This window comes from Aquila chrysaetos, chromosome 2, assembly GCF_900496995.4.
Source record: "Aquila chrysaetos chrysaetos chromosome 2, bAquChr1.4, whole genome shotgun sequence".
Lineage (NCBI taxonomy): Eukaryota > Metazoa > Chordata > Aves > Accipitriformes > Accipitridae > Aquila > Aquila chrysaetos.
The window spans coordinates 78217674-78243126 of NC_044005.1; the positions used below are offsets into that span (position 1 = coordinate 78217674).

General features: G+C 42.9%; 1 protein-coding gene and 1 long non-coding RNA gene across 7 annotated transcripts in view; one reads left to right on the forward strand and one right to left on the reverse strand.

Annotated features, from left to right (window-relative positions):
- Positions 1-1303, reverse strand: part of FAM135A (family with sequence similarity 135 member A) — a 115796-nt gene extending 114493 nt beyond the window's left edge. For 3 of the 6 annotated variants that reach the window (XM_041119687.1, XM_041119681.1, XM_030042941.2), the window contains exon 1: positions 1137-1297. The gene's annotated coding sequence lies outside the window, so the exon portion shown is untranslated. Of the gene's footprint in view, positions 1-1136 lie in introns of all 6 variants that reach the window. The other 3 variants (XM_041119690.1, XM_041119699.1, XM_041119694.1) reach the window with 3 other exon arrangements.
- A 7218-nt stretch (positions 1304-8521) lies between these two features.
- Positions 8522-13883, forward strand: LOC115338692. The gene is made up of 3 exons (XR_003922502.1): positions 8522-9747; positions 10371-10508; positions 13590-13883. It is a non-coding gene; the product is annotated as an uncharacterized LOC115338692 (long non-coding RNA).
- Positions 13884-25453: the final 11570 nt, after the last annotated feature.

Consider the following 25453-nt stretch of genomic DNA (forward strand, 5'->3'; position numbering starts at 1 on the left):
CTAGTTGACTGAATTCCTTAAAAAACAAAGCAGAACCCAGTAAAACAAAATAGACATTTACGCCCACTTACTCGATAAAATGTAAGACTTCTGTTTAAAGTCTGTTTACCTTTCAATCAGAAAGATCCACTGCGACCAGGAAAAAGGGGAAGTGGGCTTAAACACTTTGGCACAAATACCTCTCTAGCTGTAACAGCAACATGACTGTAAATCCCCCCCCGCCCCCCCCAATTATAATTTTTTAAAATCCGTTATGCTATGCAATTTCTCTCCGAAGTGGCACGTCTGCAACACATAATCATTAAATACAGTTTTCAAACAAGTTCTGTGGAAAGTTTTGCTTAAAATAACACACGACAGAGAGGAAAGATGATTTCCACGGGAGCGCCTACTGACCGTGCGCATTCTGCCGTCAGCGTCCCAAGGTTAATCCACCCCTAAAGACATCCTAGGGATGGAAACAGGAGTGAGGAGCACCCGACCGCAATGCCCTGCCGTACACCCTGCAACGCACGGCCGGCCTGGGCGGGGAGAACGGGCTTTTTCCCCGCTCGGACGCGGGCGGGGGGAGAGCGGAGCCCGGCCGCCCCCCCGGGCAGGGGCAGCCGCCAGTGCCGCCCTCCGCGCACCAGGAAATAGCTGGGAGCTATTCCCGACGCTCGGCCGGCAACTTTCCACCCCGCACGACAAACAACAAAACACTAAATAAATTAAACAAGCAAGCAAGCCGACCCCAAACGGCGTTTTCAAGCCCAGGGAGAACCCGGTATTTCTCAGGAAGGCGAGGAGGGAGAGGGGCAGCAACGGCTCCGACTGCCCCAGCAGCCCGGCCGGTACTCGGGCGGGCACTCCACGGCGGAGGACGAGGTGGACATGATTTCTGACCTATTTTCGGCGCCGCCTCACAGCGATAAACAATCAACAACGGGGGCCGAAAGCTGCCCGGCCAGAAAACTTCCCCAAGCCACAAGCCGGCCCCCGGACGGGGGTTTTCGGGGGGGGGGGGGGGGGGGGCCGGCTGGGCTGCGGGGGAGAAGAAGCCGGGGGGGGGGGGTGAGGGGTCGGCCCGACACAAACAAGCCCCCCGACCCGCCTCGCCACCGCCCCGCGTCCCCTCGCCGCTCCCCGGCACCGACCTGGGACACAAAAGCAGCGGCCGCCGCTGCCCGCCGATCGGCCCGCCGCCTCCTCCTCGCCCGCGTTCCCCGCGGAGTCCAGGCCGCGGCAGCACCGGGATGGCGTAGCGCAGGCATCCGAGGCCGGCGCCTGCTGCTCCCGCGGCGGCCCGTGCCGCCGGCGCCCGCTCTGCGCTGGGCGGGGAGCGGGAAGGGAGGGAGGGAGGGAGAGAGGGAGCGGGGTGGGGGGGTTGGAGGCTCGGAGCCGGCCGAACGCCGCTTCCTGCTCCCCGGCGCCGAGGGGCGGCGGGTGCCGGAGCCTGGCGGGTGCCGGAGCCTGGCAGCTGCCGCAGCCTCGCAGCTGCCGCCGGGGGCGGGCGGAGATGGAGGGGGGAGGAGGAGGAAGGGAGGGGGGGGGGGGGGAGCGTTGCCGCGCCCGCGGCTAGGCAGAGGCCGCCGGCGGCCGCCGCCGCATCCCCGGCTTTCTGCGGCGGGCTTTCCGCGGTCCCTGAGGCGGCTAGCTGGCGGCCGCAGCCCCCCGGCTCGCCCCGCTGCTGCGCCCGCCTCGGGCTCTTGCTCCCCCTGCCGCCCCGCCGGGGCCGGCCGCGGGTCGGGCTCCTCCTGCGGCTCGGCGGGAGGGACGCGACCCACCCCGGGCTTCGCCCCTGGGGTATCTGCCGCCCGCCGCCCCGTTCTCCTCAGAGCCCCCATCATGGCGCCCAAGGGAAGGCGGAGGAGGCCTCCCTCTTTCCCGCCGGCGGCTCCGGGCGCCCCGCGGCACCCTCTGCCCCGGCCTGGGCGCGGAGCCCCCGGGGCAGCCGGCGGGGCTCGGCTCGGCTCCGCGGGCCGGTGCGGGGAGCTGCCCGCGGGGGTGCGGGGGCGACCTGTGGGGCACCCGGGCGGGTGGAGGACTGGAGGTGATGAGCCGCTTTTAAGCCCTTACGGGGGGGGAAAAAGTTCTCGTTTCTGGAGTAAGACGTTGTAGCGATATGTGGTAGCAAAATACAAATAGATCGGCTGTAAGAGGCACCAATAAAACTGACCGTCTTTAACGCTGGGGGGGAGATACAGTCTCGTGAACAAGTGCAGCGCATAGCTCGAAAATTAGTTGGTTCAGAGAACTACTGAAAATGAAATGATCGGCTGTCTGGAAACAAAAAAAATCTTATTCTTCTTCCCCTTCTATCTGCTTGCCTTCATCTGAAAAACAAAAATATCTCGGATGTGAAGAAAACTTGCATAAAGATAGGTTTTCAGGCTCCAACGGGGGCTTCCCGTCCGAAAGCCTAACCTAAGCCTGTAGCTGTTCTGCAGAAAGAGGAGTTACAAAGCAGTAGATTTGCTTTTAGTTTAGGGAGCCTTTCAGGCCAGTCAGGTGGCCACCAACGTTACATTTGATCTGTTAGTCTTTGGGTAGGATTCTTTCAGTAATTTTGTCACCAAGTGGTTTAGCATCCGAAAATGGAGACAGAAAATTATAAGAGCGTGAAATCAGGAAGCCCGAGTGGTGCTGGGTTGGGATAAATGGCAGAGGCATGAGAAGCTGATTGCCGTGGAGTACCCAGACCACCTTTGTGAGACATCCTTGTGAGTCCCCAGCACCTGTTTGTTTCTCTAAAATCTGACTGAGATTGTACTGATCGCTGCCGGCAGAAACTTACCGGGGGCTGAACTCACGGCTGCCTGGGAATTTAATTTTCATAAAAGAAATTTCAGTTCATGCGAGATTAATGGTTTAAATGAAACTTGCATCTGATTTATCAGGACCATGCGAGTGTCTCTTTTTAAAAAGGCAGTTTTGAAAGCATCGGTATTGATCTTTGAACCTAGAAACACATGGCTGCCGTTTCGCTTTTTTACCCTTGGTTATTTCAGGATAGGCTTGAGTAACTGCTTCGTGGTCCCACAGAGTCAGTTCTGACATACCAAAAAAATACTGGAGCAGTTCGTGCGTGGCTGACAAAAGGACCCACCAGGCCTAAACACAACACGCCTCAAACTTGTCTCAGAAATACAGCGGTTTTGCACTGAAAGATGCTCAGCACCAGGTAGTGCCCGTGGCTCTCAAGGGCCAGATTTTGTTGAGGATGTTCTGGTTCCTGAATAGTCCAAAGGCCAGGCTGACAGTTTGGAGGGACTTTATATATTTGCACAGATAAATACTTGTCTGCCTCATTATTTTTGTTATTTTATCTCTCCCAAACCTTGCCCGGACTTCTGCTATTAGGAAAATGTATCTTGCAGGCTTCTTTCCCATTAAATGGAGGAAGCACTTCTTGGCAACAGTCTTTTCCCCTGATACGAGCAGAAAACTGGCAGCTTGTTCTCATAAATGGCAGAGCTCCCATTAGAGAAATCTAATTTGCTCCCTCACCAAAATCCACTTGTGAGGATCTATCATCAATCAGCCCAACTGCCGACCATGCCCTTTTTTTTGCATGTGGCAGTGAGTACTGTCCTACGGGATGGGGTCCACTGACCTCCCTGCGTGTCCTTCTGGTGCCTCCCTGTTTGTTCATGTAAAGAAGGATGGTCTGACAGCCCGTCTGAATGAAGACGACCTTCTGGAACAGCAGCTCTCTCAGCCTCTATGCAAAGCTGCCTTCATTTCCAGGAGATTTTTAAAGTTTGGGTGCTGTACGTAAAATCTGCCACAAAATGGGTACCCCGTTCAAGACTGGATGCACTGGTAAGCATTAAAGGTTAGAGATGCCTATCGGGAAGTTATGGATTATCCTCGCTAATAATTAGCATAGAGAGGCCTCGAAGTAATTCGTTGCTTAGGTATGATGCAGGAGACCCTAGAAGCCCACTTCTGCAATTTGAGTTCGGCCGAAGCTGTCTTTCCCATGGGAAATTAAATTAAATCCTAAGCTCGTATTGCTGACCATTTTTACTAGCCCAGGTTTTTGTTACAAGAATACTTCACCTGTTTATGGGTATGTCTGCATGGCTCAATACAGCACTAATACTGGTCTGTATGCTCCAGCGAACACCAAACTCGTGCAGACTAGGAAACAAAAGCCGTGTAGCCACCAGCAGCTGAGCTGAGAAGCAGGACAGGGAAGCCAGATGCGATACCACATGAAAGCAACTGCGCTGCTTCCAGTTTCAGAGCAGCTCTGACCAGCGATCACCCACGGATCTCTCCAGAGTGCTCCGGTGTGTAGTGTAGCAAGAAAACGGTGGGAGAAGAATGACATGGTAGAGGGCCAGTGAGGCAGAGTGGAGCTGCGTAAATCTTGGAAAATTGGGTGAAGCTTAATCTTGATTCCTGGGAGAAGAAAACACAGTGGATATTCTGGCAAGAAAGCTTGGTAACTGTGCACAAGCAGTTGGTGTATCAGGAGGCCGTTCAAGAAGAGTCTGGAGTAAATAAATGGAGAGAAAACAGTTTTTCTGAGAAATCTATATAGGTGAGCAAAGAGAAAGGTTGAATCTCAGAAAAATTGCCAAAGAAGAAAAAATGGGACGTAGAATAGGATAATACAGATTGCCAGGTTTTGAGTCAACATTATATCGCGGGGATGGTTCATGTATTACTGCCTTTACGCTTTAAAATTGAGCAAGTATGAGTGGAGGAACGATTCCTGTCAGAGAAGCAGCTGTTGATTGTGCTTCTTTGCTGTCAAAATATGGAAAAATGCTGAATGAACGTTCAACTGATTGCTCAATGAAAATAAAATTCTAGACAACTGCCAGATTTGGCTGTGTGCCCTAAATGAATATCCAGATATAGGATACACAGCACTAAGCATGTTCATTTTCAGATAACAGATTTGTGTGAAACATCCTCTGCAATGGCTTTAATCATAAGAAAACATAGAAACTAATTACATCTTGAGAGCATTTTGATAACTGTGTGTTGAAAACAGTCAATGAAAAGATACTTTTGTGTACTGCAAGGGATTGCGAAGTTCTCATTAGAATATATAATCACAAAACCATAATTAAACTAGTATGCTACTGAAATAGAAAGTGTTACGATTGCAATGTTATTTTTTGCTTTAAAGAATTTGATCAGTACAATCTAAAATTAGCTTTTAAACTTTATGAGATAATGGATGCAATATATATTTGTAGGATTCACAGAAGAATGGTTAAAAGCTACTTTTTAACAGTCATGATTGCGTCCTCATATGACAAATAATGGGAGCTTTTGGTCATTTGGGGATTGCAAAGCAAAAGGGGTGAAGAATCACGAATCACGTATAGAGAACAAACTAGTGATATAAAAATATGGCTACAGAATTTAAAGGGTCAGCCTCCACTTGTCAGCAGAGGCTCTCAAAAAGCTGCTCAAAATGGGGAACTTGGTGCTGTAGCTACCTGCCTTCAGTTTGCATGCTGTAAGGTTGATGAAAAAATAAGGAACTTGCTTTTTTAACACACAATGTGCTAACAGTGATATAGGGAACCCTTCAGACAGCTGCTATAGTCAGTGGTTTCAGAGGCGGCAACAGGAATTTAGGTTTAGATGCACTGACTTTAAGTAGGGGACCTTCTGGAGGTGTCAAAGTGGCTAGGTACACGATTAAATGAATGGACACAGGTTAGGTGTTGGAAATGTGCAAGTAAAGATGGGAAGAGAATTAATGCAAGGAGATCAATTAATAAGAAGTTGAAGTTGTAGAGGGAGAGGACGTGGTCCAAAAGTGGAAGTACATTCAAAAGGGAAAAGGGAAGGAGAGAAACCACTGGAAGACGGCAGTGTGAGGCCTGCAGAAAAATAAGATTTTAAATACAGCATGATAATTATCCCTCAAAACCAGGAGAAACAAGGATATGGAAGAAATATAATCCATAGGATGCTGGAACAAAATACTTACAGCCAGTTAGAAGTGCTGGGGAAGACAGATTCTACAGAGAAAACTGCATTTGGTTTTGCTCTTCTTTGCAAGTGTAATAAGAAAGCACTGCAAGAGTCAAGGGCACAGCATATGTTATATCAGTGTTCATCAAATGAAAGCCAATGAGGGAAGGAGATGTAAAAAAATAATTCTGAGTCTCTTAGCTAGGATTTATAAAAGTAGTCTACTTAAAGATTTCCTTTAAAAACTCCAATGCCAAAAGAGGATGCAGAAAATACATTTGCATTAACCATCATTGCTATTTAGCAAGTTACGATGTATCAAACCTAAATATCTCAATGCGGTAATACTTAACAATCATATTGACATCTAACCATTTCTCATCCTTTTGGGGAAAGCAGCAATAGGAACTAATTAGACCTTCCAGAGCGCTGCAGCTGTACTTTCAGAGCAAGTTCTCTCAGACAGGGATGAGACCATCAGTACCCTCTTTGTGGGGTATGGGTACGCCCTTCCGTGGAGTCTCTGAAAACAGTTTTCTCCACGTCATTCCCTGGCCCTGCCAGGGGAGGGACATGGCTCTCGTGTCTCTGGCCCCCATGTCGAAATGTCCGTCTGGGTGACACGGGGGGCCGGGGCCGGCTGACACCCAGCTGTGCAGAAAGCGCTCTCACCTCTGGTCAGGTCGCCTCTCAAACGATTTCTGCCTTGGAGCCTACTGACCTGGCTGTTGGAAGGACATTCCGTAGCCTAGCAGGTCCCACCTTAATACTAAGTATTTCCTCATGCTCAAATCACATTTTGCTTTGTCTTAGGTTGCACTTAGCGTTAACAGCTCTCTTATTACGGTCTGCGGCGAGTACTATCGATACTGATGTTCCCATCAGAAATCACTGTTTATCATGTTGAGCTGCACGAGTTTAGGACTACCAGCTCTTCCCATAAGATAACTTCACTCAGTAACTGATGGTCTGTGAATTCTTTCCAATTTTCTGTAGTATTCGTATGGAGGAAAACACAGTATTAGAGGTATAACCCCACTGGTGCCAGATGGAGAGAGACCACTATGTACCAATGGGTCGGTCTGCGTATACAAGTCAAATGCCCCCACAACTTTTTAATTTGCGTTTCAGCAATATCAGATGAGTTCTTCACGAACAATTTTCTATCCATTATCAACTCCACAGTATTTTGGAGTATTTTCTCTCTTGTTGTATTTGCTCGCATTTTTCTGAGCTTAGTGTTAGTTTATTTTTGCCAGTCATATACCTCGTTTCTCTGGAGCTATTCTATGTGCCGATTGTTTTTCTTAATTTGGCTATCATTTCTAAGATTAATTAATGTATTGTTTGATTTTGCTTCTGAAATACAAATGAAAATCATTAATTAAGACCAAGCCTAAAAACAACAGTTAAAATATTCATATAGATGCTTTTCCCCAAGTGTCTATGTTGCTATTTATCCTTGTCTTTTGCGTACAGTATCTTTCCCAAACTTCTGTCTGATTATGTAGTATAAGATTTACTGTTATTCTTTTTTAAATGAGAGTATATATTTCTGAGAGCTGGGGAGCCCAGCAATATGATAAATCCATATGGATTTATTCTACAGCATGTGATTGATGGTTGAAATGAGCTCTCAGCTCGCATAATAAGCTTGAAAAGAGGAGAGAGAGAGAGAGGTATGGTGTAACAAGCATGAAGAAAAGAGAAGAAAAACCTTTTGGGATTCAACCATGTTTTGCTCAGTCCTTTGTTCTGTGTTTGTCAAGGACTTAAACAGTCATGTATGCCCTGAGGCCAGGGCTTAAAGAACATGAGTCCTGTATTGGTTCGTTATAGGACTGGTACAAGAGATCTCCACCGTTGTAATTGCAATCACAAAAAAAAAAAAAAAAGAAAAAAAAGACTTTATTGAGCTTTGAAGGTGAAGTAAAGCATAGGCCTTAGTTAATTACCTGATTTCCTGAAAATGCAGCTGTGTTAGTAGAAATGTGTTAAGAGTGTTGTGTACCTTTTGGGTGTCCTAACTTCTTTCAGTCAACAATGAAGTTTCTAAAGCATGGAAGTAGAAAGATAGTTTGTAGATAATCTCAAATCTATGATATTATTGATTTTAAACGTGTTAATATGAGGTTTTTTATACAAACAGCTGTGAATTATTTTTTATTTAAATTGTCATATTTTATTTTTAGTTAGAATATGAAATTCACTAAGACATACTGATGATCTTTCATGGATTTTTTTGCAAAGCTACTGTCCAGTTTACAGCCTCAACTGTTAAAAAAAATGCATCCTTGCAGACTTTAAATCATGTCGTGCAATATCGGGACTGTCAGGTCACTTATTTAAATCTACCACCTATAATCTACTACCTATATTTTGGATTAAAAAATCATGTCTTGAGAGAGAGAGAATTGGTTAAATAGGAACTTCTGAAATGCTGGGGTTTTAAGGTCGTAATGATCACAACAATTTGAAAGGTATGAAAATGGATATTCACAAATGAAATGCCATCCTGAAACAGTTAAGTCAAGAGAGACTTTTTTTTCTGGTATCAGGCAAGCATTTCAGCAGACTCAGTGGAAATAAAGAGCTTTTGCAATAAAATATTGTCTTTTTCAGGGTTACTATATGAGAAAAAAATATTCTGAAGGTCTCCGGCCTTTGCATGGCATTAAATGTCATTACAAGATGAAAGGGAAGTTGCATCTGAGGGCAAATACTTTCATTATTACTACAGTTGGTCTGCTTCCAAATTTCTCTAACTGTTGAAGTCTTCCCATCTCCACTGTGACTCTGAAAATGGTTTAGGTTTCAATTGCCCTGGAGAAAAGTGAGTATAAGGTTTGAGAAAAAAGATGATGCTGTGTCTGAGTGGGCCATCTTGTGTCTCCAACAGAAGAACATTTATTCGTTTTTCTCTTCAGCTACCTCACGTATGAGCTGGTTCAGATATCTGCTGAAGCGGAAAGCTGTAAGACGCATTTTATAAAGAAGGATGAGCAAGAACATCACAAATTCTACTCACGACCAAAATTCATATAAATACTGCTGCTTACAAATATGGGAGAAAAAGTGTTTTGCAGGTTATTGTTCAAATTTATGCTACTGTATTGCTTCAGACAGTTCTGACACACAATTAATTTTGCAGCTAACTAATAAAATGAAGGAAAGGTCCTTGTCCTTTACCATGTCTGCTACAATATATCATTTTTTTCTCATTATTTTATTATAAGTCTCACATTATCTGGGATTTTAAATGCCACATTTCGCAGAAATATGAATATAAACACACAGTCTTAGGTAGTGTCAATTCTGAGTAAACCAAATGTCTCTGCTCTTAGACTTATAAAAATAGGCTGGAAAATATAAGCTCCAAAAGCTGAGAAAGCTACAAAGCAAATAAAACTCATCCATGAATTCAGTTTTTTAAATTGCCCGATCTTTTGGATGATTGAAGTGGTACTATGGAAAAAATAATCTATTTTTGCAGGTAAGCAAAAGAGTTCCAGGCAAGATTATGGCTTTTACTATTGTCTAGACAAGACAGTGAGAGTAACTGCTTTTCTGCCTGTTTGTGGTTGCCCAGACATTGGGTCTAAGCATCTCTCTCATATTTTCATCATAGCAGGTGGAGCTGAAATGGGCAGCACCTTGGCTCTCCCCATCCTGCTCCCTATCCAGAACAACAGAGCCGGCAGCAGGTGTCTGTTTTTACTGCTGGTACGGATCCAAAGCAGGCTGCCGTCAACATCTCAGAGAATATGTAGAAGGAGATAAATGAACCAGGAGGGTTTCTGCAAATTACAGTACCTGAAGGTAAGATGCAGATTACACACACAACCCATCACATCCAGGTGTTTCTAGATGTGTTAATTTCTTTGCAGACATCATGCGGTTAGTCTTCTGCATAGTATAGTCTGCATTAAAAGGTCTTTTTCTGAATGCCTGCAAAGCTACCCTACCATTGTATACACAAGCCAGACACCAAAAAAGCTTATCCTGCCACTGCTAAATCAAATTAACTGTTGCTAAAATCAGATCAAAATGGTGTCTTTTCACGAGTTGTTGTACATCCATCCTGTGCACAGGTACAGGGACCCAGGAATAATACCATGCAACTACTTAGCTGGAAAATGACCCCCAGATACAACTCTGGACCAAAGGGAGAAAGAAAATGTGGTTTTAATTCTTTGAAGTGCAACACTGAATTGTCCAGTATTAGGTCTACACACTTAGGGGCTTATAATGGTGTCAAGGCAACTAGACATGAGTGCAAAAGTTGGGTAAAGAGGATGCAAAGTATCAGAAGATGAATAATTATAATATACAGATACAGCTATACTACTTACTGATGTGGGGTGCAGAGATCTGTGAGCTAGCACTGATGGGACTAGTTCGCTGGGGCGTGCAGTGAGTTAACATGAATGTGTCACCCTCAGGACTGCTGCTAGTAGATACGACTTTAGAAACCCAATACAGCCTCAGCAACTTGAACCAGGCCACAGGCTCTACAGCGCTGTGAGCAAGGAGCCTCGTTTAATGAAGGGTATGTGTTCAAAACTGGGACGTCTGCAAAGGTGTGTCCCAGCCTCTCCTTCTGTGCAGCCCCCCATAAAGGCTGATCAGATCACTCTCGGTTCAAATGAGCTCTTCTTCAGTTTGGACAAGGAAGAACGTAAGTGAGCTTGAGGGAGAAGAGAAGGGGAAAATGATCATCAACATGGCATATGATAGGCTCACCTATATATATTTTCTTCAAAGAATGTGAAATTTGTGGGTGGGTTTTTGTCCTACAATCCCCTGCTGCTGCAGCAGTGGTCAGAGGATGTTTTCCCTATGCTGCAGGCCAGCTCCGCTTGATCTTTATTCCTTGCTTATGCTATTATTCTGCTTACAGTGGTGATGGGAAAAAACCTTCCTGCAAACTGGCAGCAGACAGTGGTTGAATGCAATAGTATCTTTTAATGGAAAGCATTAATGTGAAAATAAAAAGCTTCATGGAGAATACCCCAGCAAAGCATGACTTACTGTAACGGTTCTTAGAGACATTTCCATACTTGAGGTATTAACACATTATCCCCTAAGAGCTGCTCTTACTCATCCCGTTCCTGGAGATTAATAAAATATAGTTCTTGAATCATCAAAAATTCCAATGCATTTCTGAGTTTCTTTGATACAGAAAGTGTCTCACTATCCCTGCAACTAGATATCTAGTTATATGACAAGATGTGCCTGCACAGGTGGATGGCTTCCCTTCTTAAGGAAGAGCTTTCCTCCATGCTCATATCTGAACAGCACACTATTTGTGAAGTTGCAGCATATTAGAAAGGATTTAAAACTGTTACTGCTCTTCCTCATGTCTGAGATCTAGACCCTATCATTACACTAATTTATATTTTTGAAAGATAATTTACAGATAATTAATAATTAACTTTCCAGTTGCTTTCCTGGGGAAAACAATTCTATTACAAAGTTTCACAATATGCAGAAATTTAGTGTCTTGGAGATTCAGCTAGCACAATGGATTCTTTTTTAGATAAAAGTCATTACTTCTCAGTTATGGCTGCGCACTGCGAGTAGGCAATTACATTATACCTTTCCAAACTGTATTTTCCTCTATCAGGTTCATATGCAACAGAATCAATTCCTTCAATGTTAGTGGCATGCTTCAAAGAATGAGGTCAAAATAATGGAAAACCAGGATGTGACAAAGTTATACACAATGTTTTCATATTTTTTCACCACAGTCGGACAGGTATTTCACTCACATTGAATGCCTGGAAAAGTGCTGGATTTAAATACAAGCCAAGTGCACCAGTGAACTCTAATCTCATTGACTGAGTTTCAACATGTTACTGAGAAGCCTGAGAATTTAAATACCTGCAGGTGTTCCTTATCGTCTTTGCTGAGACAGGCAATGCACCTTTGACAGCCTTAAGTATTTGGTGGCTGCAAAGCTGTTTCTTTGTTCGCAAAGAGGAAAACATGCCCAGTATCCAAACACGAAAGCAAACAGCCCCTTTTGTTGTCAGTCGGCCAGGATCACATTCCACCACGGTGCTCCGAGCACCATTATGCTGCCACTTGTCCTGCTGGCACATGTCAGGACAAGGCGTCTGCAATCAAGGCAGCAGATGGTTCTCTGGGTCGCCTAAAACCAGGGTTGGCATGGACACATCATTTATGACGCTGCTAAGAGAGAACAAAATATTGGCATGCGCGTAATAGCAGATCTCTGGATAATGAAGGCATCCTGTTTCCTGTTAACCCATTCACACAGAACAGTAGCCCCCAAGTTTCTGAATAATGTTTTTTCTATTAATGTGCTTGCTTGTTTCGTATCTGGTGATACATAGGCATTCAGTCCATAACACATCCACTTAAATCCAATTAAAGACAACTGTTCGGGGAACATTTCAGGTTTTGACTATGCTTGTGGACAGCACAGCACGAGCTGCCTTGATAACCTCTGTGACAGCTGGGCCAACGATTGAATTGCCAACACTCAATTCATGGCCGATTCATTTCTTTCTGTTTTGCCAGGCTCCACAGAGTGAAAGCAACACATTTCTGAGCAGTAGTTGGCACAATGGTTAAACCCCCCAAAAGTTTCAGCACTGCAGAAATTTCAGGACCCCACTGCTGCTCGTATCCCATTGTGATATTTCCAAATGCAAGGAGCAAAAGGGAGAAGAATACAGACCTTCAGTGTGCCTTCCCCACCACATCAGCTTGAGTTGTTCCAGGAAATGTTTCCAAGTCTTAGACCATTTCATGCTTTAATGCTCACGATACGTTGGCTGAGAGCACTCCACAAGTGTTCACCTAGAGCAAAGCAATGAACGATGATACCACGGGTTAGAGAACATGCACTCTCTTAGCTGAATTGCTTGTTACAGCCAAATGTAGATACAGAGTGCTGATATCGATCACTGCACTTACATTAACGATGTGGTCCTTCTGCTGTGGATCAGGCCACCATGCCTTAAATAATTTGCAGTTAGTATTAAAGGACTCGTAGCGTGCACTTGCAGTTGAACTCCGAGGGGGAGGCCAGTTATCAGAACCTCACTCAGATACAGCCCAAGAATGTCTTCTGAGGAAGGAAGGAAAGAAGGAGGGAAAGAAGGAAGGAAGGAGGAAAGAAAGGAAGGAAGGAAGGGAGAGACGGAGGGAACAGGAGAAGGTTTTCAGTTACTTTCTTTTCAGAGCTGATGCTCCTTTTAGTCCTACTGTGTAAGGTCCTCTGCACTTTGGAGTGAGGTGCTCAAGAACACAAGGTTTACAAAAGAAAGGAGAACACAGACCCAAATACATATGGCCAGCAATCATTCAGGGAGCAGAGATTTCGTTCTTCTGTAAGGTGTTTCTTTTCTTCTGCCTCTATTTCCTGCTCAATTAATTCTTTGGTATCTGCTCCTGGTAAACGGAGCGAGTACTACAGTTTCTTCTATGCTATGAAAAATTTGCCTGATGGACCCTAAGCCTCTCGGCCTCTTTATTGGCTGTTATATAAGGAAATGGGTAGGAAGGGAAGCAGAAACCCCTTGTTTGCCTCCTGAAATACACGTTCCTTAAATTACCAACAGTGACCTTTTAAAAATGTTGAGGTTTTAACAAAATAAACTATTGTGTGCCACATTAACCTTTTTCCCCAGGTTTTGAATCTTTAGGAATCGCTGCTTCCAGCTTACATCCGTAACACAAAAACCACAAATGTGACGTACCGCAAGTAGAAGGTGAGATTGTCATGACTTCATGAGCAAAACCACCAGGTAAGACAGGACAAAAACATCAGAAAAGGTACCACAAAACCCCTGTGAGACTGAGCAATGGCAGTAGTGCCAGCTCTAGCACCTCAGCATTTCACTTAGCTAAGCCAAGGCACCGAAATACACGCACAAGTACCAGTTACTTAATTCTTCACCTCTGATGCCGCATAGTCATGTGTAAATGTGCACGTACACCTGCAGCATGCAGCGAGGATTTCAGTGGCCTCTTAAAAAAATCTGGCCTTTGAGCTGTAGAAGGCTCAAGGTTGAATGCTTAGTGGAAGAAGGAAAGACGACTGCGCTGTAGGTAAAATGACGTCATCCAAATATTCCCCCAAATAGTGCTACGAAAATAGGAATGACCCATGAATAACTGGAATCAAGAGGACGTTTTACAGGCCATAACAGCTTTGTCGTCATACCTGTGGGGTTGCAGCACTGCCTGAAGAGAAGCGAGTCTCGCAGAGGTGCCCGTGGCAGGTCCCGTCTCACCGCGGCTCCCCAGTGCCGCCCCTGCTTTGCGGGGTTCGTTGGCGGCGAGTGCCAGCTTAAAGGCTCATCCTCACGAACCCGGCGAGGCACAGAGGAACCGCGGCGGGCGGGCGCCCCGGAATCTACTCACGGAAATGGAGATCCTCCCTCGGGAGCGGCGGGTGCTCCCCACGGAGGGTCCGTCGCGGCAGGGTCCGGGAGCACCGGGGGGCAGCGGGGCAGCCCCAGCCCCGGGCAGCCGGCACCTCCCCGGGCTCTCGTAAGGTCCCGGGCTGTGGGCGGGTGGGGGGCGTCCCGGGGGGGCCGGGCAGGGACAGCCAGGCCCATCAGTGCCCCGTTGGGTGCACGTGCCCGGGGACGGGGGGCTGAGGCAGCCTCGCCTCTGCTGGACTACCCCGTTTGGCAGCTCCGAACGATAAACCCAGACTATTGGGAATAATAAGCTTTTCCATTATAAATTACATTTTCCTTAGCACGCCTGAGATCCAGCAGTCGTATTTCATCGGATGGCATTTTCCAGCTTTATAGTTTGTTTCTAATACATGAGGAAGCTCGTCTGAATGTTTTGTGTTATTTCTTACGGAAGGATGTGTTAAACAGTTCTATAAAACATACAGAAATTACTATATCCACTACATTTCTCTTCTCACCTTTTATGGGTTATTTCAATTATTGTACATGGATTTTTATCGATCATGATCACAGTGTATTTTGAATTCCTTCTGCTGTGGAGGTTGGTCTCCACTAACAGGAAAAGAGTTTATTTTAGGAATACAAAAAGTGCACAGATTTTCAGCAACTAGAATATATTTTTAAATCCCCAAACTTCACAGTATCGGGAACAAATTTTACCCATGCCATAATATTGCTAAGTTGGATAACTCATAATCCAAGTTCTTTAAAGACAGCTTTGAAGCACTGAGTACAGGTGAAAAACCAGAGCAATATATTCAGCGACATGTATCGTTGATCTGTTCTAATATACGTCCTCCTGTATTTCTCCAAGTAAAACCTTGGGCCTGATTTTCTGACCTACATGGTCTTGGGAGAAGGTGAACGGCGGCAGGAGGAAGCAGTGCAGAAATTGCTGGGTGACATACATTGGCACTTGAGCTCAGACAGACGCCGTAATTCTGGGACCTGGCCATACCTGTTCTAGTTTTTCCTTTTTGTTTTAATTGCTTTGTTTGGCTTTTTCCCCGCTTTTGAACAACAGATTCTGCTTTGTGATTTGCAAAGCAGCAACTGGAAACATGACTCTGCCCATTTTCTTATCTTATCTGGGCTCTGACTGCATTTAAATTATTGACAGCGTTCAAATAGGCTGTGGTAGTGCAGCACCAGTCTCTTGCTGAGAGGCATGAATGTGGGATCAGCACTTTGGAACAGGAGGATCAGCACATCCGTTGTCTGTTTGACGCTCTGCACATCCATAGTGTTCAGCATAACAATAGGAAATATTTAAATTGCAATAATTCGCTATGATGTGTCCAAACATTACTGGAAGACAACTCAGTAGTTCTGCACCTTTCAGACGGTGAGGCAGAGCGCGGTGGTGAGGAGCTCTGCTCTGGCAATCAGGCATGAGGCGTTCTCTGCCTCGGACTTGGACAGCATGCATCATGATGAAACTTGAAGATCTTTAATCGAGTGAGCTCTCGTGGGAAGCAAGGCGTGACTAAAAGGGTCTGAAGACACTCAATTTACTTAGTTGAGACAATTTATTAATGTTTATAATTTGCTACATAAAATATTAGAAGTAATATTTTTAAGGACACAAGTGCAATGTTTCCCCTCTATGACGTCCGTCCATGCAGGAACAACTTACAGTGACAGGAAAAATGGTATGTTACAATCACTTTTTTTCCCCTAATTGTCCAGGAAATAGAAACTATTTGCTAATATTAACCAATGAACAGTGAAATTAATAGAATACAGTCTGTCTATAACCTGATAGGGAATTACCTTGGAAAATTGTTTATTCAGGCCCAGTGATAACTACTGGCAGTATACTCTGTAGTATCAAATGGAACTGCATTATCACAATGAAGATATTACCGCAGACAAAGTATGTGTTGCAACCAAATCCAGTCATGGAATTTTATCTGTGCTGTCAGCAGGCCTTCAGCCCAGTTTCTCCTGGATTCAGCCTCCATTTGCTGAACAAGCCTAGACAGGTCAAAGCAGCAGAAACTAGCTTGGATTCAGCATGGTTAGGCATCCAGTACGGAGGAACCCAGAGCATGTTAGGATTTGTGCTCTGCTCTTCACGTTGGGAGCCAGCTCAGACCTAGCTCTTGCACAATGTTGTCAGGGTTTGTATGATCAAAGCATTTTATGTCTAGATGGGAACACCATCACTGAAAGATGTGATTTAGCCAGAGTATGACCTATCCACACCGAACCCTGAAGACTACATAAAAGCTTAGCTGTGGGTATGGATCCTTTCCAAAACCTCTCTGCGTATGGCAGAGCAGCAATAGCTCACCTGAGGACTTCTCAATCCATTTCATTTGCAGTGACGTGTATTAGCTTAAGTTATGTATTATTAGCATTGCATCTTTTTATCCGCCCAAACAATGCAGGGGCTTAAACTGTTAGCTTAAACTATTCAAAGAGTCATTGCTGAACTGGAATTTCTGCATGAAATGTGAGGAGCTCTCTTGGCAGATCGGCAGGGGTGGGAGCAAGCACAGAGGGCAGGCAGAGCAGAGGGCAGAGCACAGCAATCGCAGACCAGGGCAGATGAATCCAACAAGGCATCATCCACGGCCATAGCCAGTAAGCATTTAAAAACCCCAGCTGATCTGGTCGGAGACAGTTTAATGTAAATGTAGTTTTACACTGTAAATAATTAACTCCATATGCTTCCTGCTTCGTATTCTTTTCTTTGCCTTAGCTAAATCATGTCTCAGTTTAAAAAGCAGAGTAAAGCTAAATGTCAGAAAGGTTTATTTCCAGATGAGTGATACAATTATTAACAAGCAAGTAATCAAGCCCTCAGATAATACACAATTCAGAGCATACCTTTGACATTTTGACTAAAAGTATAAAAAGTGCAATTAAATCAATGCACTTCCCTAATAGAGTTCTTACATCAAAATTCTGGATGGCTAAGGTTAACTCATAATGATTTAATTCATAATTTTTTAAATTACACTTGATCACTGCTATCTGTTTCTGCATAAAATCATTAATGCTCTTTAGTGAAACTGGTTATCTATCACAAAGATTGTCCTATCTTATTAATAAAAATTTTCATGGAAATTTGTATGTATTATAAATTTGAGAGGCAAAATTATATAAAGGTGTCATAGAGATAATATGTAAAGCCAGTTTAAATAAGTCTAGATGTTGAATACCCTCAAATATATTTTATTCTCAACACAAACACACACATTTTTGTTTCAGGTCCATAGGCACAAATTGTATCTTTCCTTTATGCCGAGAAGTCATGAAAAATAAACCACTGTTTAAGGAATAAATATGTTTGGTAACATGCTTTGTCCTCACCAATCATAAAGATTAAATTAAATTGCAAAGCTGCTGTAACTTTAATGAAATTCAGATTTCACAGATACATGTTGTCTTAAAATGTCAGAAAGATAATACAGTCCAAGGGATTTAAATACCCATTTCTGCTTCTCCTCTCCATATCCCCAATTTTATTTTCCTATCATCTGGCAGTTGAAGAAATTGGCACACTACAATAGTACACCAGAAAAATATGTCATTTATGTACAATTACTCTTATGCAGTACTGCTATAAGCCACAGGTCCCATTGGCCAGCTTAAATCCACCAAAATCACATATAAAACTTGTCAATCCGGCATTTTAGAGTAAAACTGTTCAATAGGCCAGCTGGTTTTGAAATTCTGAGCTGCTATCTTCCTTCAAAACTAGAGTCCTGCCAACCTTGTGGAGGTGGTTTAATCTTACTCTCCTGATTAGTCTGGGTACATTCAATCTTCCTGAGGTTTCTCAAGTGAAGTTTCCCAAGAAAACTTTTTATTGTAAATCTGCATAGACTGATGGGGAATGGAAAACAATAATAGACAAAATGGCTATGAGACATGATAATCTGAGAAAGCGAAGATATTCCACTGTTAAACAAAACCAAAAAAATGATTAAACCTGAAGCAGGGTTATGTCTTTGCCTTCATTACTATTAAGAAAGGTTTGATTACTAGTGTTACAGTGACTGAAACGTGATTTTCCCATAGGAAGAATACATCATCAGTAGACAGGTAAATACTGTGGCTCGTTTTATCTGAACCATCTTTTTCTGCTGGCAGCTCCCATGTGCGCTATCTTCATCCATACCTCTGCCTTTTTAGAGTTTTATTTGAAGGAAGAATCCTAAACTCAGACTGATGACTCCTACGGGACCAGGATAGGAATATTTGTTGATAAATGTTTGGGGACTGCAATACGTAACTGTTGTAGCTACAACAACCCAACTAATAATTGAGGCTGGTGATCAGGAAGCTGCGAGTAAACATTTGAAATGGGCTTGGGCGGAGGTACGTATCACTGATCGACGTGCTGTTCATCACGCTAGGGTAAAGCTGCCATTGCTTATGCTGTACTCAGATACTGCAGTAATTATTGTGCCACAGATAAGTCATTTGATAGAATAAATAAAGCGGTGAAGACGCATTAGGTCTCTTTTTGATGAGTATAGTCAACATTTGCTTGTTAAAGGGAAAGCTCAACATCCTTCCAGAAAAAGAGAACGCGGTATTGTTCAGCATATTGTTTTGAACCTTCCTCTAATAAAAGTAGTGAAAGGCATCGTTTTTTCCCCCCATGTTTTCCCTTGTTCTCTATTAACATGTATTTCAATAAGGGTGTAGAGAATATGGCGCAAAATTGGGATTGCAATAATATTTAGGACTGAGGATAAATAAAAAGATTAAAATGCATCATACAGAATCTATTATTGCCTCTGTTCTTGATACTGCTAACCGAAAATATAGGAAATTCTCTAACAATAATGCACAGAAATGATTATGGCTGCTCTTTACTAGACTATCTCCTTTTTTTTTTTTTTTTTTTTTGCTTGTAGTTTTGCTGGCCATCATTTTCCCGTCTAATATCTTTTGCATATGTGACCTCTGGGTTCTAACTCTCATCCCTGCATGTTTATGAGCCTCTCAGCAGAAAAGCAAATTATTTTAGCTGAAGCATCACCTCGATGCTGACGCTGTGTTTGATCTATGTGTAGATCCAGCAATTCTGGGAAAGAACTCCATCATGTTAAAGGGTCAGAGGGACACATGAGCTCTGAGACTGCTAATAGCAGCCTGGAGGAGGATGCAGAGGACCCTAAAGGAGTGTCTGATGTTGGCATGAGGCAGCGTTGGTGTGGAGGCCAGTAGTTCGAGGTAAAGGATGGAAGTCTTTGCTCTGCAAAAGTGCTACATAGACATAGTGCTACAGATGATACGACAGCCCAGAATGCAACTTGTAACTCAGTGGCCTCCATGACCATTTTGAATGGCTTTAGGAATCACTGCCATACCTCTGTAGTCCAAGCTGAGAAGGATGCAAAGGTAGCCGAAAGCTACTTCAGCTCTCTGATGTGTGCTTGATCATCAAGTTCTTTATTATGCCTGTAAGGTACACAATACAGATTATGTCCTGTTTGTCTGAGGGGAAAAAGGATCTAAATTTAAAGCAGACTGGCTATATTTCAATGATGATAGCATTTGCCCTGGAAAAGGCAATTCAGGTTTGTTTAGATACTCTTTTGACTAGTTCCTAAGCTTGAATGCTGTGTGTCCTGCGCAGACTTCTATTCAGCTGAAGTAAATCACTCTTTTTGACATGCCATCAGAGTCACAGGCCACTGACCTTCGGGGCACAGTGCAAGAGATGCTTATTTTATTGAGCAGCTGATTGACTAGTTATGGATTTTTTTCCTTGGTTTTGTTTTTGCCAAGAGCATGTCTAATTTGTGATTTAATCTTTTTATTCAATGCCTAGCTGCCTCAGCAGTCCACTTTAAGAACTAGCATATGAAATATATACGTTTTATGTCTGTTGTTTGCAATTAATCATCAGTGATTATGCTGTGTAATTATCTATCACATTTAATTTAATATCAGTAATGGATGTATATTAAAGTTACTTCTGCCATCTGCATATTTTTCCTGCCAACTGCTATTCAGAGACGAGCTTTTAAAGGCATTTTCTGAGCAGAGAAAGATGGCCATCTGCTAATCTTGACCATGCACATATTTTAAGATTTGTTGACTTGATTATATAACGGGATTGGAAATAGGGAACATGATATATGCAGTTGAAGACTTTGTTATCAGTTTGTTGATCAATAAATATTGAAATAATTTGTTACCATTGTTACCATTATTTTCCCTTTCTAAATTGCGGAGATTTCCCATTTCTCGTTTAGACATTTTTGAAGCTTCTGAAACTGTTTACTATTCAAGACAGGGTATTTTAGAAAGAGCTAACTGTAGTCTGGTAAAGGACAGCAAGTTTTCCTCATTTTATTAATCCAATCCCTGTAGCAGTTTCCCATTTTCAGTTTAAAAACCACTACGTGTATTTATGAGTAGAAGTATATTTTCACACTATTTGATTACCCATGTAAGTGGAGGTTTTGGGTGGTAACCGGTCAGGACGTAAGGAGTTCAGTTTGAAGACTATGTTAGATATCATTACTCACCTTTAGATTCCACCTTCCACCCGAGTCTCAGAAGAGTCCACTTGAGTAAGGATCTAGATTCATATCATGCAAAACGGGCAGTGGGAACAACCTGTAATACCCTCTACCATTTCCATGCACTGTCTGAACATTGTAGAAGAAAGCAGATCTCTTCTGTCAGATGATTCAAACTCAATAAACCTCTTTTTCTTCAAAACAAGACAAATCTGAGCCTTTCCAATTTCTTCCTCTCACTGTGAATCCTTTTCAGTTTTTTCCTTAAAATCTCTAGCTGTTCAGGCAAGACCTACAACTTTTATTCAGGGACATCTCTTTATAAAGGGATTGGGTGCAGCCTATAATAGGACACATGGGTGTAAATCAAACTTATCAAGCAGGCAGAACTCTGCCAAGTCAAGATACTGCCCCGATCCCTCCCAATGCTCTGACCAAACCTGAGTCTGGTACTTAATCATGGATTTATTCAGGACACTTTCACTGCCATTGCACTCATCAGCTATATAAAAAGGGCAACAGAGGAAGATGGAGTCATCATCTGAAAAGTCTTTACTAAAAAGGCCACTTACTTCTCGTGAGTGTTCTAAACTACAGCTGCTGCGAAAGATGTACTGTATCTGTTTAATGTAATCATATGTCATGATGGCTTGGTCTTATTGTACACATCTCTTTTATTAATAGAATCTGTGATTCAAACATAGGTTTTTGTGGATAATCATGTGCACTCATTTTAACCGTTTATCCTTTCCATGGAAGCATTTTGCTCTACTATATTCAGTTATTTTTTTCTTTTTTGGTTTATAATTGAATGCTGTAATCTTGTAAACTAGTTGCTTTCCCTAAAGGCGTGCTATAACTTTATTTATAAAGTGGGCAAAATGCCAATAAAAACATACAAAAAAATTGTGCTTGAGGGTAAGGCTTGGACTGTTAATGTTACACAGTTATTTTTCCTGTCCAGTGTATTAAAGTTTCATTATTTTCCTTTCATTGGCTTTGATTAATCTTTTTATAGTATAACATACATGGAGCCGACGCAATCTACAACAGCATGTGACAAGTAACAAACAACCCATCTAATTTTAACCTTCTCTGCCAGCATACATGTTTTTTGTCCTTGTAGCATTAGAATTGCTAATCTGCCTGTAGCTGAGATCTAAACCAAGCACTGCAAAGTCACATAAATATATGAGAAATCATATTCGGTTTTGAAAGCTGAACTGAAATAGCTTGGATTTGGGGGCAAGAAAAGGCTTATTAAAGCCTTCAGGAAAGTCTACAGCATAGTTAGGCAACAGGTATTGTCCCCCTCATTCAGTGTGTTGCACCTCATTCCGAGAGCATTTAAAGGAAGATGTGGTTCCTGATAATATTTCTGTTCCCAATTCTGATATCCATATTTCTGTTGGTCTCTACTCTTCAGCACAAATACTCTATCTGTTTTATGAGAATACCTAAAATGGTAGGTATAATGCAGTGTGAAGAAAAGCATGGGAACCCTGAGCCTTGGCAGTGTTGCTGTGTTTTAAGGAAGATGCATTTAAAGGCAAATGCAGAAGGGGGGAATAATGTACCTGAAGGGTGTCAAAGGGAAATGAAACAGTGAAGAAAGGACATAATTTATGAGAAATTTTTATACGGGTAGCACTGTCTTCTAGTTGCCAATTATTCTCTGGAAGCCAAATGATACAAGGAAACCAAGACTAAGAACATGACAAAACCACACTTTTGTAACATTTGAAAAAAAGAAGCCTAGCTTGGACATGAAAACTACGGATGTCTGAGAGATCAGAGGCCAGAGCCACAAAAGGACTTTTAATAATGCAACTTGTAATAATGTTTGATGTAAGACAGAGAAGTGATTCTAGCAAACATCTTCTGCACCTGCCTACTGGACTGGGACTTAGATGGAGAGACTACTAGCAGGTGGATCCAAACAATTTTAGGTAATGAGAAGCCTAGTTTAGTCCACAAAAAGTAACAACTATAGGTGTCTCAGGAACTGTTCTGGTGAAAACAGACATGCCCAAAGACTTCTGGACAAATAAAAAGATTGGTGGGGATTACCTACTCCTTGACTTTAGGCCTCCAAATTCTCCATTAGCCCCACTTTCAGCTTGTAGGTGCTTATGTAGGTCCTAAAACCAGGATTGAAAGAACCCAGCAAGCTAAGAAAGAGGCCATCTAGGCTAGGCAGCCCAAGTATTAAGGCTTAGAAAAAAACCACTGGCACTGCTTTGAGAATGACTTTCAGATGGGTCATGCATTAAGACAGATAAGAGGACAGCCTGTTTTGTGAGTCCTGCTGAGTTTTAAGTGTGGAGGAGCACAGGGGGTTGTATGAAGGTACGAAATTTAGGCACCCATGGATTCTAGAATCTAGAATAAATAGTCTTTCGGGCAGAAAAACATGCTGAAGCAGAGTGGGGGTTCAGAGGGTACTGTTGACTGAGTTTTGATTTAAGGCATTTAAAACCCCTTTGGGTTTCAGACCCAAACCCCTGATCCTTTACTGCTCTGTGCTTCATGTAGTCATTTCAAATTTCGCTAAATGGCTTAATAATTTCTAACAGTGCCTTGGAGCCAAAACAGCTGGTTCTTATAAATCAAAGTTAGTATAAAATTGAAAGAACACTGTTAGGTCAAGAAGCTGCTTTACTTGTTTGCATGCTTTAAACCCCAGAGATACATTATGACACATGTCCCCTGATGGATCTGCTTATTTTAATATTGTAGTCTGCCTTGTAAAAACAACAAACCAAAACCCAAACCACTTCTGCACTACTGCTAGAACAGCCTGGAGCTTTTAAGAGAGGAGAGTTTTTTTTGTATTCATGAGCCCATTAATGTTCCCCGCAGCATGTTTGGTTTCATTACATTAACGTCTCAGAATCATTTCTATAGACAAGGAGAAAGAAAGAAGCCAGCTGGTATTTCAGAGAAACTGTCAGTATGAAAGTTAATCAAGTTTAATAATAGTTGAAAGTAATTTCAGGTAATATTTTTGCCTATCGGGTGTGGTACTACAATGACTTAAGCTGACCTCAGGTGGGGCTGTTACATTCCTGCTCTCCTCTCCCAAAGCCACAAACACCCCTTACCCCACATCATCCACAGCCCTGGCTCCTCCTGCTGCCATGGGCAGCTCATGCCTGGAAATCAATGATCAGAGAATGGCTCTTTCTAAAGATATAAAGCAAATAGTTTTCTACTGGTTCTTTATACAAAGTGCCCATGTCCAATGAGTGGTTTGCCAGTGCGTGGGCTGGGAGGAGAGCCCTGAGCAGCTGCGGCTGATGGTCACTTAAACTGGCGTGAAAAATACATGCTGTCTGCTTAAGCAGTTCTCTGATGTCACACTGTCCTTCGTGACCTAACGCAAAGGTGATCCATGTTGTCGTCCACAAGCTGGTGAGAACCCCGGTTTTGTAATGCCTGGTGGTGCTGAAGCAAGTGGAGTCAGTTACTCACGTCTGTAAAATTAAGCAAGTATCTGCTTGATCTGGCCTCACTAGGGAAAAGCAGTCAGCTAAATACTGTCAACAGCATGAAGTAAATGCAAAAAAAAAAAAAAAAAAAAGAGAGAGACTTCTTTCTCTCATCTTGTTCACTGTCAGAAATCTTGCATAGTATTTATAACAACCATGTGTAAAAAGTTTCAGGTGCAATTTTCAAGATGATTTGTGCCTTTTTTTTTTTTTTTTTTTTTATTTATCAGCTTAAAAGATGCATTCTGATTACCAAAGATGATGTGTTTGGTTCCTTTTTATTCTTGGAAATCATGTATTCAGTTTCTTTTAAAAGAGTGCATGTAACACCCATCAAAAGAATATCTGCATTTGTCGTGACGACTTTCATGGCCCAGTGGAAGAAATACATAGAATCTCTGGGGAAACCCAGAGCACTCTAAGGCACCAACGAGTATTTAGATATTTTTCTGATGTTACCACATGCTGTTTATCATTATTAACCACATCTGAACAGCGAATCAAACCCCAGTAGTCTCTGAAAGTGTGGCGTAGATGGAAACAACCACCACAAGCATGAGGTAAGCACAAGGAGTGTCGGAGGTGAGTATAAGCATATGAACATTTTAAAGACAGACTTGTCCAGTAGGACAGACCAAAAGCAATGATTGTTCTAGAAAATGATGGAACCATATCAGCAACTTTCTATCTTCTCTGTTTCCACAATGAAACGCTTTTGTTTGCACAGGACTTACCCTCAAAACTAAGTTAAGTATCAGAATTGAGAGAGATGACAAACTAGTTTGGAAGCTCCTAGTCAGTGGAACTCTCCTGCAAAAGAGAATCGGAGTAGGGAAAATGAACCCTTAAGAATAAATAATGTGTACAGCCAGATAACAGAGAAACTGACTACTAGGAATTTAAGGCATCCTAACAAAGAAAATCTTCCAATAGACTTTGAGCAGATTTTGAGTCCATAACTTGCTTAAAAAGCCTGAATTCTAGAAACTACTAATATTTGCATTTGGTTCAGATTCTGGTTCCTACCTCCCTTATACCTCAGTGTTAGCAAATGGCATGCACCAAAGCTGCAGCAGAATTT